This window comes from Hipposideros armiger, unplaced genomic scaffold (genome assembly GCF_001890085.2).
Source record: "Hipposideros armiger isolate ML-2016 unplaced genomic scaffold, ASM189008v1 scaffold_12, whole genome shotgun sequence".
Lineage (NCBI taxonomy): Eukaryota > Metazoa > Chordata > Mammalia > Chiroptera > Hipposideridae > Hipposideros > Hipposideros armiger.
The window spans coordinates 5,235,404-5,249,907 of NW_017731362.1; the positions used below are offsets into that span (position 1 = coordinate 5,235,404).

The following is a 14,504-nucleotide window of genomic DNA, read 5'->3' on the forward strand; positions in this document are numbered from 1 at the left end:
CGGAAGTCTTCCTATAACCATTGTTTTGAATTCTGTCTTTGGTTGGTTTGCCTCCATTTCATTTAGGTTTTTTTCCGGTGTTTTCTCCTGTTCTTTCATTTGAGACGTATTTCTTTGTTTCCTCATTTTGGCTGCCTCTCTGTGTTTGTTCCTATGTGTGAGGTAGATCTACTAGGTCTCCCAATCTTGGCCGGGTAGCCTTATGTAGTAGGTGCCCTATGGGGCACAGTCTCCCTGGTCACCTGCTCTGGGTTCTCCAGGAGTGACCCCTTGTGTAGGTTGTGTGTGCCCTCCTGTTACAGTTGAGCCTTGATTGCTGTTGGCACATTAGTAGATGGGAATGACCCGTAAGCTGACTGGCTCTGGAGTTTGGCCACATCCACAGCTTATCGGCTGCTACCCGGGAGAATTACCCCACTGAGTGGGATTTGCTCTAGCAGGTTCTGGTGCCTGTTGAGGCCGCCCTTTGTTTGTGCCACTTGGGTTAATTGGGTGGTGCTCTGCTGTGCTCTGAAGCCAACCTCCAAGTATGTTGGTTCTGGGGCCTTTTGGGAGTGGATCTGGTGCAGGCTCAGGTCACCCACTGCCTATGACCAGCTGGGGACTACCTGTTAGGAGCTACAAAGCAACTCGCATATTTTTGCTGCCTGTTCTAAATGTGGAGGCACATGGGAGAGGACACACTACAAATCAAGGATGTTTGCCACCTGTACTGTGCCTGGGGTAGCTCTGCAAAAAGCCAGGACACCCTGAGTCTTACTGCCACCTGCCGGCTCCCTTAAAGTTCACCTGCTGATAAAGCCTCATGGGGTATGCAAGTTGGGTGAGGCAGGGTCTCAGGGAATCACTGCAGTGGGAAGAGTGTGGTCACCAGGTTAATGCAGATTCTGGTTTGGTGCCAGTGCTGAGCCTGGAGCTACTCAACAAAAGTCTCAGGCACACTGAGGCCAGTCACTGCTTGTCTGGGGCCCATGGACTCTGATAGTTTTCCAAGAAAGAGTGCAATGCGGGTGGGGCTGGCTGTTCAGCTTTCTTTATTAATGATTAGTGATATGATTACATTTAAATCTATCACCTTGCCATGTATTTTCTATTGCCCCAGTCTGCTATTTATGTTAGATTTCAAATATTCTTGAACTTTGTACTGGGATGACATTATGTTCCATGAAAGTTTCATTTTTTCTGGTCTTGCTTTTAAGAGCTCTTAGGAAAGACCAGAGTCACATTTAGTGTAAAGCTAATTAGTCCATACAACTGAGGCAAGATCGTCTGAGTCCTTTATTCAATATCTCATGAATCAAGTGGTTTTCTAGTCTAGGTGGTGAGAACTGCACTATTCTAGGCCTTGTGTGGACCAGACTCTGTTACCTGCAATCCTTATAAAGTGTTCTTTTCCTGTTTTCTGATATTTCTTCGCAGATGTGGTCTAATCAGTACTGAACTAAACACTTGCAGAGGCCTCTCTGCAGATCTCTGGAGTTTTGTGTGCTGCTTTCTCCTTTCTGGTTTTCTGTCCTATTGATGGTTGTTACCCCTTTCAAAGCCAAAATGTACAAAGACTGTACCTTTCTTTGGAGACTCACTTTCCACAAGAGTTTTGAAGAGCCTGTTTACAACTTGAACTTTGAGGCTGTCTATAATATTGCCTGGAGCCACCATTCCACACTGATAGTGAAGCCAGCAATCAAACACAAAATTCTGCAGGCTTCCTGCTCATTCACCCTAACTATTCAGCCACTGACAGGGTGGAGACAGAAATAACACTCAAATCAATTCAGCTTTTGATGGCATCTAGATGTGGCCTTGTACTCTAAATCATCCTGGATTCCCACCATACACCACCCTCATTATAAGCCTTCTTCTTAATCTCTTGAAATTTTTTTAATGTTAGCTCTCTTGTCATTTCTACCACAATTTGTTTATGTGCCTAGATTATAAACTCCAAGAAGGCATGATCTTTCTCATAGTCACCTTTCTGTTAACCTCATTATTTTATATAGGAACATACTTATGATGGCTCAAATTTCCATGACCCCACTTCCACACTTTTGTAGTCTTCTTTTTTAAATCATAAATAAGATACTCACTACCTCTCCCACTACTTCATCCCCACCATAATGACCAGAGCTTGTAACCTAAGAACTATGGCTATGCCAATAATCTGACTGAGTCAGTGATAAGTTAGCTGGGGCCAGGTCAATACAGTCAGTGGAGATAAGAAAACATGGTTGGCTCATTCCTGAGATGGAAATCTACCAGAGTTAGTGAAGTCTTGTGTTTCTGGACCATGTTTTTTTTTGTTGTTGTTGTTGTTTTCTTTTTCTTGGTAAATGCATCATCTTTTTTTAAAAAATAAAATAATAGCCAAGTGAAATATAAAGTAAGATATTTCCAGCACAATAAAGGAATGGTTAATACCTTAAGGAAGAGTACTGATTGGCGTATCATCAGTGTGAGTATGAGGCAAAGCTATATATGTCATACAGGAGAACTCTGACCTAACATGGCTGAATTTTCAATTTCTTCTGAAACACATTAGGCTCTGTATAAGGAATTTTCTATAAGCATTACAATAAGCACTTCAGAAATATTTGTTAAATGTTCAATACTTGTATGTTATAAAACAAGAGAAATATTGAAATGGGTGTTTGGAAGCCTTTGTCACACCCCAGTTCCATACTGAGTAGGTGGGTGTCTTTGTACAACCAATTTCACTTGCTGGGCCTGATTGGTTTGGATCTGATCATCCTAATGTTTTCAATGACTCTAAGTTGCTGTGAAAAACAGTCTACAGATCTCACTGGATGAAAACTTTATAAAATCTTGAAAAAAATCATCCCACTGATTTCCATAAATCATATTTTATAACTTTGAATGAATGATGTGTCTATGAATTTTATTAGCTAACATGAGTAAACAGAAAAGAGATGACTAAAGAAGACACCTACTGAGGGCCGGCCGAGTGGCTCAGTTGGTTAAGAGCTCGCTCAAGAGTGCGAGCTCTGAGTAATAGCGGTTCGATGCCTGGCCCAAGCTGAGCTGCCACTGAGCTGCCAACAGGTGGCAGGATGGCTCTGCTAAAAAATAAATGAATGAAAAAAAGAAGACACCTACTAACATTCAGAGACAATGTTTTTGTTCAACCCAGGTGTAACACATTGGGCTGTTTCTCTTTAGGAACATGGTAAGATAGATATCGCAGGACTGGTTTTATAAGTGGAAAAGAGGCAGTTTTCTGAGTCAAGTGAAGGTTTGAATGTGAGGCAGAAAAGTCACTCATTTAGAGAGGGATGTAATTGGAAGAGGTGAGCCTCAGCTTCTGAGAGTTCTTCCTGGTTTGGGGAGCAGACATAAATGTTGGTTGATGTTTTGATGTTGTTGGTATCAAGACTGTGTTTCTTACACATTTTCATTTTATTCTAAGTGAAAACCTTTTGGAAGTTCGATGTTGGTAAATAATATGGTAAAAACATGGTTCGGATCCTCAGATCATTCATATTTTACACAAGATAAAATAAGATTAAGAAGCAACCAAGATAGTAAACACATTCAAATTACAAATATTTCAAGGCTTAAATATATTTAAAGTAAACATCATTAAATAATAACATACTGCAAAGCAAGAAAAAGAACAACCATTGACAATACAATGTTTTCCTTTTCTTTCTCAAATGATTGGTTTGGGTTTGGGATTCCATAGTTAAAACTTTCTAAATGGAAGATCAATAAGTCTAAAAGAGATATTTGTGTGGTAGAATGAGGAAAGCTCAGGGCCATGAAATACACCCGGATGCTAATTCTGGTTCTACTACTAACTGAGTAGCCTTGGGAAAGCTGTGTTTCTTTTTGGGGCCTCAGTTTTCTCATCTGCAATGTGAGAAAATTGTACTTGACCACTGTTTCTCCACCTTTAGAATTTATGAACCGCTGTATATTTCCATAGACCCCAGGCATCCATGGGCCCCAGTTTGAGGAATACTTCTGTAAGGTTAAATTTGATTCCTTGCCCCAGAATGATTATAAATACAAGCCCAAATGCTGGTGCTGAAATTGTGGGACTGCTCTCCATTATATGATAGCCATCCAACTTAGTCAGTATTTGCTTATCTTAATTACTCCACTGAGCAAATAGGTGCTTATTTTGTGCAAGAACCATTCATGACATTGGGGATATATCCAAGAACATAATAGACAAGATCATTGCTCTCATGGAGCTTATTTTCTAGGAGGGCGAAACAGGTTATAAACAATAGATACTAATAAATGAGGGAATTAATTTGGAATAAAAAATTCAAGCCCTTTTCATAGGGAATTCAAGAAACCCTGTACGTATATCCCTGGATAGTAGTTTGAGAAGCATCTGACTAGAGGAGCCCTTGAGGCTTGTGGTTCAGTGACTCTCAGACTGAGTAGCCAGCAGAGAGCTTCCCCACCACGAAGCCTGAGCAGAAACGGTTTCAGTAGACGTCTCACCAGATTCTAGAAGCAGCAAGGTATTTCCCTTGCTATTGCTTTGGTTTGTACCTCACCCTGCTTTGAGCAACATGGTGGCATTTCTAGGCACAGGGCCAAAACTTCATCGCAGGGCTCAGAGAGAGCACAACTCTGGAGAAAAATCATTAAATTAGGCAAAGATCCAATAAACCTAAATTTTCTGTTTTTGATTGCTTGCTGTGAGGAACACTATGACATGATTTAAAACGATGATTTAATGTAGCAAGAGGAGAGGGACTCTAAAAACCAAATAGTGCAGTCATACAGTTCTAATAAAATTAGTCTATTATGTGCAAATTGATTGCTGGTGCCTAGATTTACATGATGTTTATGATATCAGAATATCTGACAAAAATTGATGTCAATATTTATGCCTCTATAAATTACTCACACAGCACTATTATGATGGCTTCTAATTAAAGTGAAACCAAACTAATTGACCTTTAAATCTAAAGGACTTTGTAAGCCGAAACGCATCCACATTGGGATCGCAGGCTACACTAGTTTGGGAAGAAAGAGAGTTTTTTGAGGGGGCGGGTATAGTGTCTAACTATGAAAAAATAATTATACATTCTGCAAGAGCTGGTTCCACTAAAAGGTGGATTTAGATTTAGTTCAACCTGCATTAAACTGCTGCTGTGTAGGTTCATGACAAACCACGTCTGTACCTTTATACCTGGTATGTTTGAAAGGTATCTTTTCTTTTTTTGTTAGCCAAGACATACCTTCTGTCTGCTTTTGAGTAGGTCAAATGAGACAATTGATCAAATCAGAGACCCTCCTTTTTTGTTCGCTTTATTTTAAGCATTTTATTTTGGAATAATTTTATATTTACAGAAAAGTTATGGACTAGACTGTGCTCCTTGAGGTCAGGGATTATATTTTAATCATTATTTTTTATAATACCCTTTAGCATCTAACACAGGGCCTGACAAAATGCAGGAGTGCAAGAGGATTTGATTTGTCTTTTTTTTTTTTTTTAGGAAGAGGACAATAATAACGAAACCCAGCAAATCGCCTGGTATTTTAGAACATAAAATTTCGGACAAAGCTTGGTCCTGGCTTTTCTTCTCCTCCTGTTAATAGGTAGCCAATTATGTTTCACTAGTTAATTTATTTAAAATAAATCCAAATATTGTTCTTTGAATACACATTACGTACTAGAAACACAAATAAAAAAACAATAAAAATAATTTGGGGAAATGAAGTGATCATAGAGGAAGAAACCAGGTTGTTAGTCTGGAGTCAGACTATCTGGACTCTTTGTTTATTTCTGGCATAAACTTCCTCTGTGTCCTTGAGAAACTAACTCTTGTTGAGCATCTTGACTCCTCAACTGTGAAAGTGAGGAAGGTGAAGTCTATTTTTTCAGGTCCCTTACAGCTCGAAAATGTTATTGCTTCTGATACAAGTTGGGGAGTGTGTGTATTTCCATTGGACTGCACATCCTTTCCCTCTCTCTGCTCTCATTTCACAGTAAGTGCAAAGAGGCAAAATGATAAAATTCAGGTGTTTACACTACCGTGCATATTGATTAATGTATTTAACTAAAGATTGATGCATATTCAAAGCTCATTAGTCATGGTTCTCTCTCACACATTGTCAGTATTCAATTGGAAATTCTTTTTGTCTTTGTACTGAAAAGGTTTCTATCTGCATTTCAGAGAAGGCTTTTCAGGTTTTTTATAAAACCTCATTATTTTTTTTATTACAGACTTAGTGGAGCCTTCTTTGTTGAATTGAATCATATGATTCACTGTTAGCTGGACATTTAATACTATATCGTCTTTATATTGTTCAGTATTCTTCTTGGTACTTTTATTTGCACTTTGGTAATGTCTCAGGAGAAGAAACTGAAAGATAATATTTCTTTGAAATAATTTACCCCTGTCCCAGGAAGGCAGTGCTTTAAAGATAATTATTTAAACAAAATATACTTAAGTTCCCTGCAATAGTGAATATGGAGAATGCATAATTAAATGATCCAGAAAATAATGTTTTTTTTTCACGAAATAAAAACATTTTATTTTAAAAAAGTCCTTCAAGATCATCAGTATATGTCACATATTTTGTGAAAAAATTTTAAATTTCCCAAAGTGACCACCTCTGTTATTGTTTTTATTAAAGTCTAACTGCTTCTTAAGAACAGTGAGTTCTTATTTGTTGACTGATATAAAAGGCCCCCAATAAATTTACACAATTATCTAACAAAACATACTGGGAAGTAGACATGAAATGCTAGAAGATTGTTTTTAGGTTAAATTTGCTTTTAGAAATGTATGTTTTACCTACTTCAAAGTTTTGTGGCCTTAGTAGCTACTTCACAGTTTAGGTGGTTTGGTTCCTTGTTGCCGGGTAGCAAACTACCCCTAAATTTAGTAGCTGAAAACAACAATAATTTTATTTTGCTCATGATTTTCTGAGTGGGGAATTTGGGAAGGACTCAACTGGATGGTTCATCCCTGATCCGGTGGCATCAGCTGGGATAGTGGTTGGATGACCCATTTCCAAAATGGCTTCATCATTTACATGTCTGATGTCTCAGTACTCGTTGTTCTCTCTATCTATGTGGTATCTCTACTCCCAGGGCCTTTACATGTGACTTGGGCTTCCTACAGCATAGAAATCTCAGCGTAATCAGACTGCTTACGTAGTAGCTTCCTTTCCCCAAAGTGATCAATCCATGAGTCTCAGGGAGACCCTGAAAGGCTTCTTATGACCTAGTCTCAGAACTCCCAGAATGTTACTTCCATCCCACTCTATGGCCAAGCAAATCACTTGGGCTGGCTCCGGTTCAAGAAGAAGGGAGGAATATATTCTCTCTCTCATTGGGAAGATGACATGGGCAGACAGGGATGGAAGGAATTGATGGTGACCATCTTGGAGACAAGCAACCACAGAAGGGAGAAATATATGTGTGTGTGTGTGTGTGTGTGTGTGTGTGTGTGTGTGTGTGTGTGTGTGTGTATTTGAAAAGCCATAGAGATCACATAATCCAACCCCATTTTTCTATGGTCAGATAATAGTTATCACCCACTTATTGTTCATTTTGATCCTTCCATCTGTTTGAAAACATTTGCATGTGGCTTTCCTCATTAGACTGTAATTAACACGAAAAACACCCCATATCCAATGCATTGAGAAATGTCTCCTTTTGCAATTCAGTCTTGGCTCAAACTTCTGCTCCATTAAACTTCCAAGTAGTGATGTTGATTCTCACATTACAAGAATTTAAGCTATTTGCCATCTTCTCCTCTTCATTCTGTCCGTTTTTTTCAATCTCAAGGACTTGGTTCTTACTGAACTTCATAAGGCTAGGACTTCTCATTTTGTATGACACTACTCAAATGCTAGCTCATCAGTGAAAGCTTCCCTGACCATTCCATCTAATGTTGTACCCTTACAGGTCCTCTCTATAATAAATTTATTTCCTTCTCTGCAATCTCTATCTGAAATTGCTTTTTGTATTTGTTTGGTTGTTTATTATCTCTGATTTTCACTGTTGTATGTCCAGGTTCGAGGACCTAGTATGAAGTATATGGGTAGGTGCTTAGTAACTATTTGCTGAATAAATTAAATAACCACATAGATAACTAAAAACGTATTTGCCATTAATTGATTGGCACTATAGTGACCAAGTCAAAGTGTGTTTTGTATGTCAAAATAACACAAATAACATTAAAGTAAAACCAATTTCTTCAGTGGGAAAAAAAAGCTTTCTATTGAAGAACTAAAATAATCAAACTGCATATTTGTGATCTACAGTACAGAGTACAGTTGCAGGAGGAAAATCACAGTAAGAACTGAGACATTTAAAAACACTTTGAGATGATAATAGTTCATGTTGAATAGGTATTCTCAAACACTATAGCTGAGAGTACAAATTAGGGAACGTACTAATACTTATCAAGAACATTGAAAAGAGTCCTTTCTTTTACTCACTAATTCTATTTCTACAAGACTTCATCATAAAGAAAAAATCAAACAGAGAAAAATAGTATATATGATAATATTTATTGAAATATTGGCTCTATGTAGCTCCATGTCTAACAATTGTGGATGACTCAGTAAGATATGACACTCCTACATAATGAGAAATTACCTTCTCTGTAAAAATCATGTTTATCATGAGTGAATGAACATCATAAACTACTTGTGATGCAATTTCCAAGTGTAAAAAAGCAGACTACAAAATTATATGCATAATTTCATTCCAACTATTCCCAAATATAAGTGTAGAGAAAAAATGTGAAATGAAATATACCAGGAAGTTTACATTACCTATCATTGGATGATGAAAGAGAGGTTAAATTCTCTTTTCTTTATGCATTTATGTATTTTTCAGATCTATTACAATGAACATTTATTAGTTTCATAGTAGATAAATAACTGTCTAAAATTTAAAAGTCTTACAATACATCAGTGCAATATTATTAAGCAGGCCTCTCAGTAATTGTGACTTGTTAGGTAGCTTCATTGTCTAAAGGACCTAAATTCTAGTTCAGACTGTAAGACATAACTGAATGTGAGTAACAGCAAACTGTTACTAGTGGTTGATGTTTCAGTCTGTAAAGATCATTTGTTTTTTTGTTTATTGTTTTACATGTTTGTATTCAAGGCAATTAATAATCCTTTATTTCATTTAAATGTGTTCAATAGAGTGGAGCTCTCTTTCTTATTTTAATAGATAATAGTTTGAACACATGAAATTACAAATATTTTGACTTTTCTGATATACAAAAATGGCATTTTCATGCATTTGGCTTAATATTTTTTGTATCAAATATTGAGGTAATAACATTGCCTGGTGATTTTTGTAATGCCATGTATTGGCATTTTATTTTGGCAAGTAATGTTGACACATGTCTTCAAATAAATGAATGTTCACATCCAGGCTCATTTGGCAGAAACAATAAGCTTTCATGCCAATTCAGAGAGCAGAGAGGTTCAGGAAGACAAAAGGGTTGAGAGGGATATTTTACAATATATCAAATATGAGTAATGATATCTCAGTTTGTACTTTTAAAAGCACCGGTGATACTTAATCTTTCGGTAACACTTTATAGCTTACAAAGCATGTTCCTGTTCATTATCTGATTTAATCTTCAAAACCTAAGAGAAAGATAATTTTATCCCCATTTTACTGTTTCTGAGTGATTTTGATTTACAAGGCCAGGCAGCTCGAAAGTGGAAGAGCTAAGATTTCCACCTGGATTAGCAATCCAGATGACAGGTAAAAATTGTGCATGCAAACAAATCTTCATTTTGTGGAAATAAGTTATAGCCAGGAATTCAGGTTTGGAAATCTAGTCATTTCTAAAGATAATTGTTGTCAAAAGGTTGCCTTATATTTCTCTTAAATTATGCTCATATTCTTCACAATTATCTATTTTTTTTTCAGTTTTTAAAATTAATGTTTTAAATAGTCTGTGATTATAACTTTCACAAATATATGTATATACCTTTGGATTCAGAATAACACAAAGAAATAAGAATCAACTTTTAAGACCAGTGTTTCTGACAAATGTCAGAATTGATTTGAAATTGAAATGCAATTGAAAATCTATATAGCAGCCTGTGAAGTATGGATTTTCAAAATGACTATTTTTCAAAATGCATATTAATATTTGGGGGGAGAGGCAGAGAATCTTTTATTCTTAGAAGTTCTTGCAAGAAATCCACTTTGAGGATTATTTCCTCCTTTTGAATCTAGCAAATAATGTCATTTTAAATGAAATAACAACCCCGTAACAGAGAAGGTGTTTAGTAGCTTTTGTGGGCAGAGCAACTCTGGGAGTCATATTGAACAATGTGCTTCTTGCCTAGAGAAAGAGGCATTTGTAAACAGAGTATGAAGAACAGAGCCTAATTCCAGTGGGGCTTTTCTGTTTGTCCTGTCAGTGGCTTCTCCCTTCACCTGCTAAATCAAACACTGCATTTGTCCTGGTTGGGGATTTAAGAAAAATCCCACTAGTCCGGCCCACTTCACATTTATGGAATGACTGTTTGCCAGTTTCCTATTTGTTTGGGGCCATGTAAATAGAAAAATAAATAACAGCAACCCTTTCTTATAATGCAATGAACTGCACCACAGATAAGGGGAATTAAAATTATACTTACATTGGATTTTTCTGTGTACAATTTCATTAAGGAGCACATGCCCTTAAGGAAATTTAAAAAAAAAATCTTTCACCCTCATCTCTTGGTCTCATAAATGTGTTTACTGCAGGAAAATTTTATATCGAGAAATAATTTGCTGCTTTCTCCCCAATGTAGCCTGTTTTTTTTTTCTTTGTAGTAAACCGATATTCTGTTGGGTTGTTGAAAAAGTCATGATGCATTTTTGCAACAAAAAACATAGAAAAATATGTCATGGCTTTTCCGACAACCCAATATTTCAAAATAATCTACCTGAGTTACTCAGTGCTTCTCCTGAAACAGTTGGGAAAAATGCCTTCTAAGTCAGCATTTAAAGAAAATGCATGAGAATATTCCTGGGTTGACAGTAAATGCATATACATCATGCACTTAAGATTGTAATTTTGAGTGATCTGCTTAACCTTTGAAATTTTGAAAGCTCCCATTCGTTGTTATGTTTGTTTTTATGATGTATATTCACTCCCATGTGGAAAATCTCTGTCATTGTGAATGCTCTTTTTTAAAAACAGACAATTAACCGTGTCCTGGTTTCATGTGTGGCTAAAGCAAACTCAGTCTGCGAGCTGGAATGCATTGGACATTGTTTCCAGTAGGTCAATAAAATGACGGATGGATTTGAGCCAAGTTGTATCAGAGGACACACATCCTCTGTTGAAATAGCTGAAAAGACAAATTAATATTGAAGTGTGGAATACTGAATTGGACCGTCATTCAGTGCACAGAAATAGACTAAAGTAGATTACCAAAATGAGGCATGTGCACTTCAGGCAACTAAAACAGACATGCTCTGCAAACAAGAGGTGGTAGATGGAGACTTGAATGTGATATTCTGAACGTGATGACGGTTCAGATGCCATAATATTCAATAGGGGATCACAGAAACACCTTGGATTTCCATATTTGCGACTCCAAGCTAAAATTATCTTTGTCGGTTTTATCGCACTTTAAGAGTATGTATTTTTAAAGAATATTTCTCAAAATATTTAGAGTAGGGGGAAAAGTTTCAATCTCACTCAATGGTAATTAATGCAGGAGGAATAAAAACACAAGATAACACAAAACTTTAAATGTTGAATCAAAACCTGCCCACACAAAAAAGTTCAATTTTGTTTCATAACCTAACACCTAAAGTAATTCATGGTCAAGCTTGTATCTTATTTCCTATAACAGCTTTTATAGACCAAATTCTGGGGGGGGGGGCGGAAAGAATCTTTATTTTTACTAAACTTTAAGTGACGTTTAGCATTTCCTTTGACAATAAGTGCAGGAAACCACTTACAGTAGTAGTAGCAGTACTGTGACTTTATCACTGATAGAAATTATATTTTCATATCACATTATAGTTGTTGCAGGTCTCTTGAAATACATTGTTTACAGCTCATTGTAACTTTGAAATTATGGTTGTTAATAGACCCGCACATACATAACTATAATACATCACAAGTTATATTTTCAAATATTTTTAAACTGAATTTCACTCTATTTGGTTTCCTTTGTAATCTTATTTTATTGTATGCACTAAAAATAAATTTGGAGAGGTGGCCCACAAGCATCACCAGACTGCCCAAGAGGCCTATGTCAAAAGACAGATGGATAATCTTTAGAAAAACTGACCTTAATGATCATCCCCGGACTGCTGGGCATTCAATTTTAATTTTGTGCTTTTGCCTGGAAGGCCGTTACCCCCATGCTCTACCTCATCCTTCAAGGGACAGTCCAGATGTTACCACGTCCATTAGATTGCTCCTGATCCCACTAGTCAGTATCAATTGATCTTCCTTTATAGCCCCTCAAAATTGCTTTTCGCATGTCTATTAGAACTTTTATTGTAATCAGTTGCTTCCTTCTGTGTCGCTGCTTCTAGAGTATAAACTTCTTGGGGGCAAGAGTAGCCTTATTTAATTACCATTTAATTATTGAATATAACCTCTTTGTGGTTGGAGAATGTGTTCTCTGTGTTGATACTTTGGAATTTACTGAGACTTGATTTATGGATTGGTACATGATGAATTTTTGTAAATGTTCCATTTATGCTTGCAAAGATGGTGTCATCTGAAGCAGCTGGGTGCAGGTTTGTTAATTGTGTGATTCAAATCTATATCTCTACTGGGATGTTTCTTTCCCCTGCTTGATTCATCAGTTATTTACAGAGGTGTGTTAAAGTCTCCTGCTATGATGGTAGATGTGTTAATTTCTTATTTTAGTTCTGTCATTGAACTTTATATATTTTGAATCATTATTAGGTACATACAGATCTAGAACTGTTATATCATCCTGATGAACTGGGCCTTTAATCAATATGCAATGATTTTATTTCTAGTAATGCTTTTATTTTTGCATTGAAATATTTTTTTTCTAATATTGATATAACTCAGGTGTTTGTTGGGTTAGAATTTTACGATGTTTTTCCATTCCTTTACTTTCAACTTTTCTGTGCCATAGGCTTTAGATGTGTCTTTTGAAAATAATATAATACAGGGTTTTGTATATGTTAAAAGATTTATTCTGAAAATCCTTGACTTTTACCTGAAGAGTTTAGCCAATTTACAATGTTTGTAATTACCTGCATTTTTTTCATTCATTTCTAACATCTTCTACACTTTACCTTGGCCCTGCCTTTTCTAGAATTTTATTCCTCTTTTTAAAAAAAATTGTTTTTCAGGTTGAGATATTTTCTCTGTCACTACATTTTTCTCTATTAATTTAAAAGTTTTAATTCTATTTGTATTATTTTAGTCATTCCCTAGAAAGCGTAATATTCATATTTAAAAGTCTAACATTTATCAATGTCTTTACCTTCCTCCAAAATAATAAAAGGATTGTGAATTAGTTTAGCCCACTCCTCTCTTGCCTATTTATTTGCTAATTTTGCCCATTTTAGCCCCATAAATTTCTGTATGTTTATGGAACACCCCCTTTTCTCAGATTTTTGTATCATCTTACTTTTGCCTTTAGAATTTCCTTTATTCATTTTTTTGGGGGTGTAAAAATTCTGTTTTTATTTATCTAATAATGTTTTTTATTTTTTAAAATTTTACCCATCACCTATTTTAAATAATTTTTCTGCATATAAAATTATAACTTAATTAGCATTTTTTACAAGCTCTGAAAATATGATACTATTGAATTTGGATTTCTTTTTTTTAGTTATTTTATTTTAGTTTTTAAATTAGTTTCAGGTTTACAACATAGTGGACTTCTATTTTACCAAGTCAGTTGTTAATCTGTTTTTCCTGTGTAGGTGATCTGCCCTTATCCCTCTTGCCCTGAGCTGATTTTTTTTTTAAAGAAAGCCTCACGTATTTATTACTGAACCAACTTACTAGTGCAGAAACATATTAAGAGAAAACTCATTTTCCCAATAAAACACACCTGACTGTTCAGACAGTAGTGATCTTTTCAGTGCTATGGTAAGAACCAAGCAACCTGATACAACATAGATATGTGTGCCATCTCGTGTGTGATTCCTTATAGACCCAGCTTTGTTCCTCTCTAATGTCTCCTCTTGGAGTTGTACCTGATTTTATTACCAGTTTTCATCTGAATCTGCTGGGGATTGGCCGATTCGGCTTTTGTTTCTTGGCCCAGACTGCTTGATCCTGAAAGCCTTGTGAGGAAACATGTGAGGAAGAGTCAATTACATGCACGAAGATGGTGGTGAAAAAAAGCCCTGAGCTAATTTTTATCTTTTTATTTATTCTGCTTTGGATATGGTTAGATTTTTAAATTTGAGGATTTGATATTTTTCATCATATCTGGACAATTTTTAGTCATGATCTCATTGAATATTTTATTGCCCCTCTCTCTATTACCTAATTCTAGGTGTCCAATTAGACATGTATTGGACCATT

General features: G+C 36.1%; 1 pseudogene; it reads right to left on the reverse strand.

The window, feature by feature from the left end:
• Positions 1 to 14,121: 14,121 nt before the first annotated feature.
• Positions 14,122 to 14,275, reverse strand: LOC109394343 (60S ribosomal protein L39-like; annotated as a pseudogene).
• Positions 14,276 to 14,504: the final 229 nt, after the last annotated feature.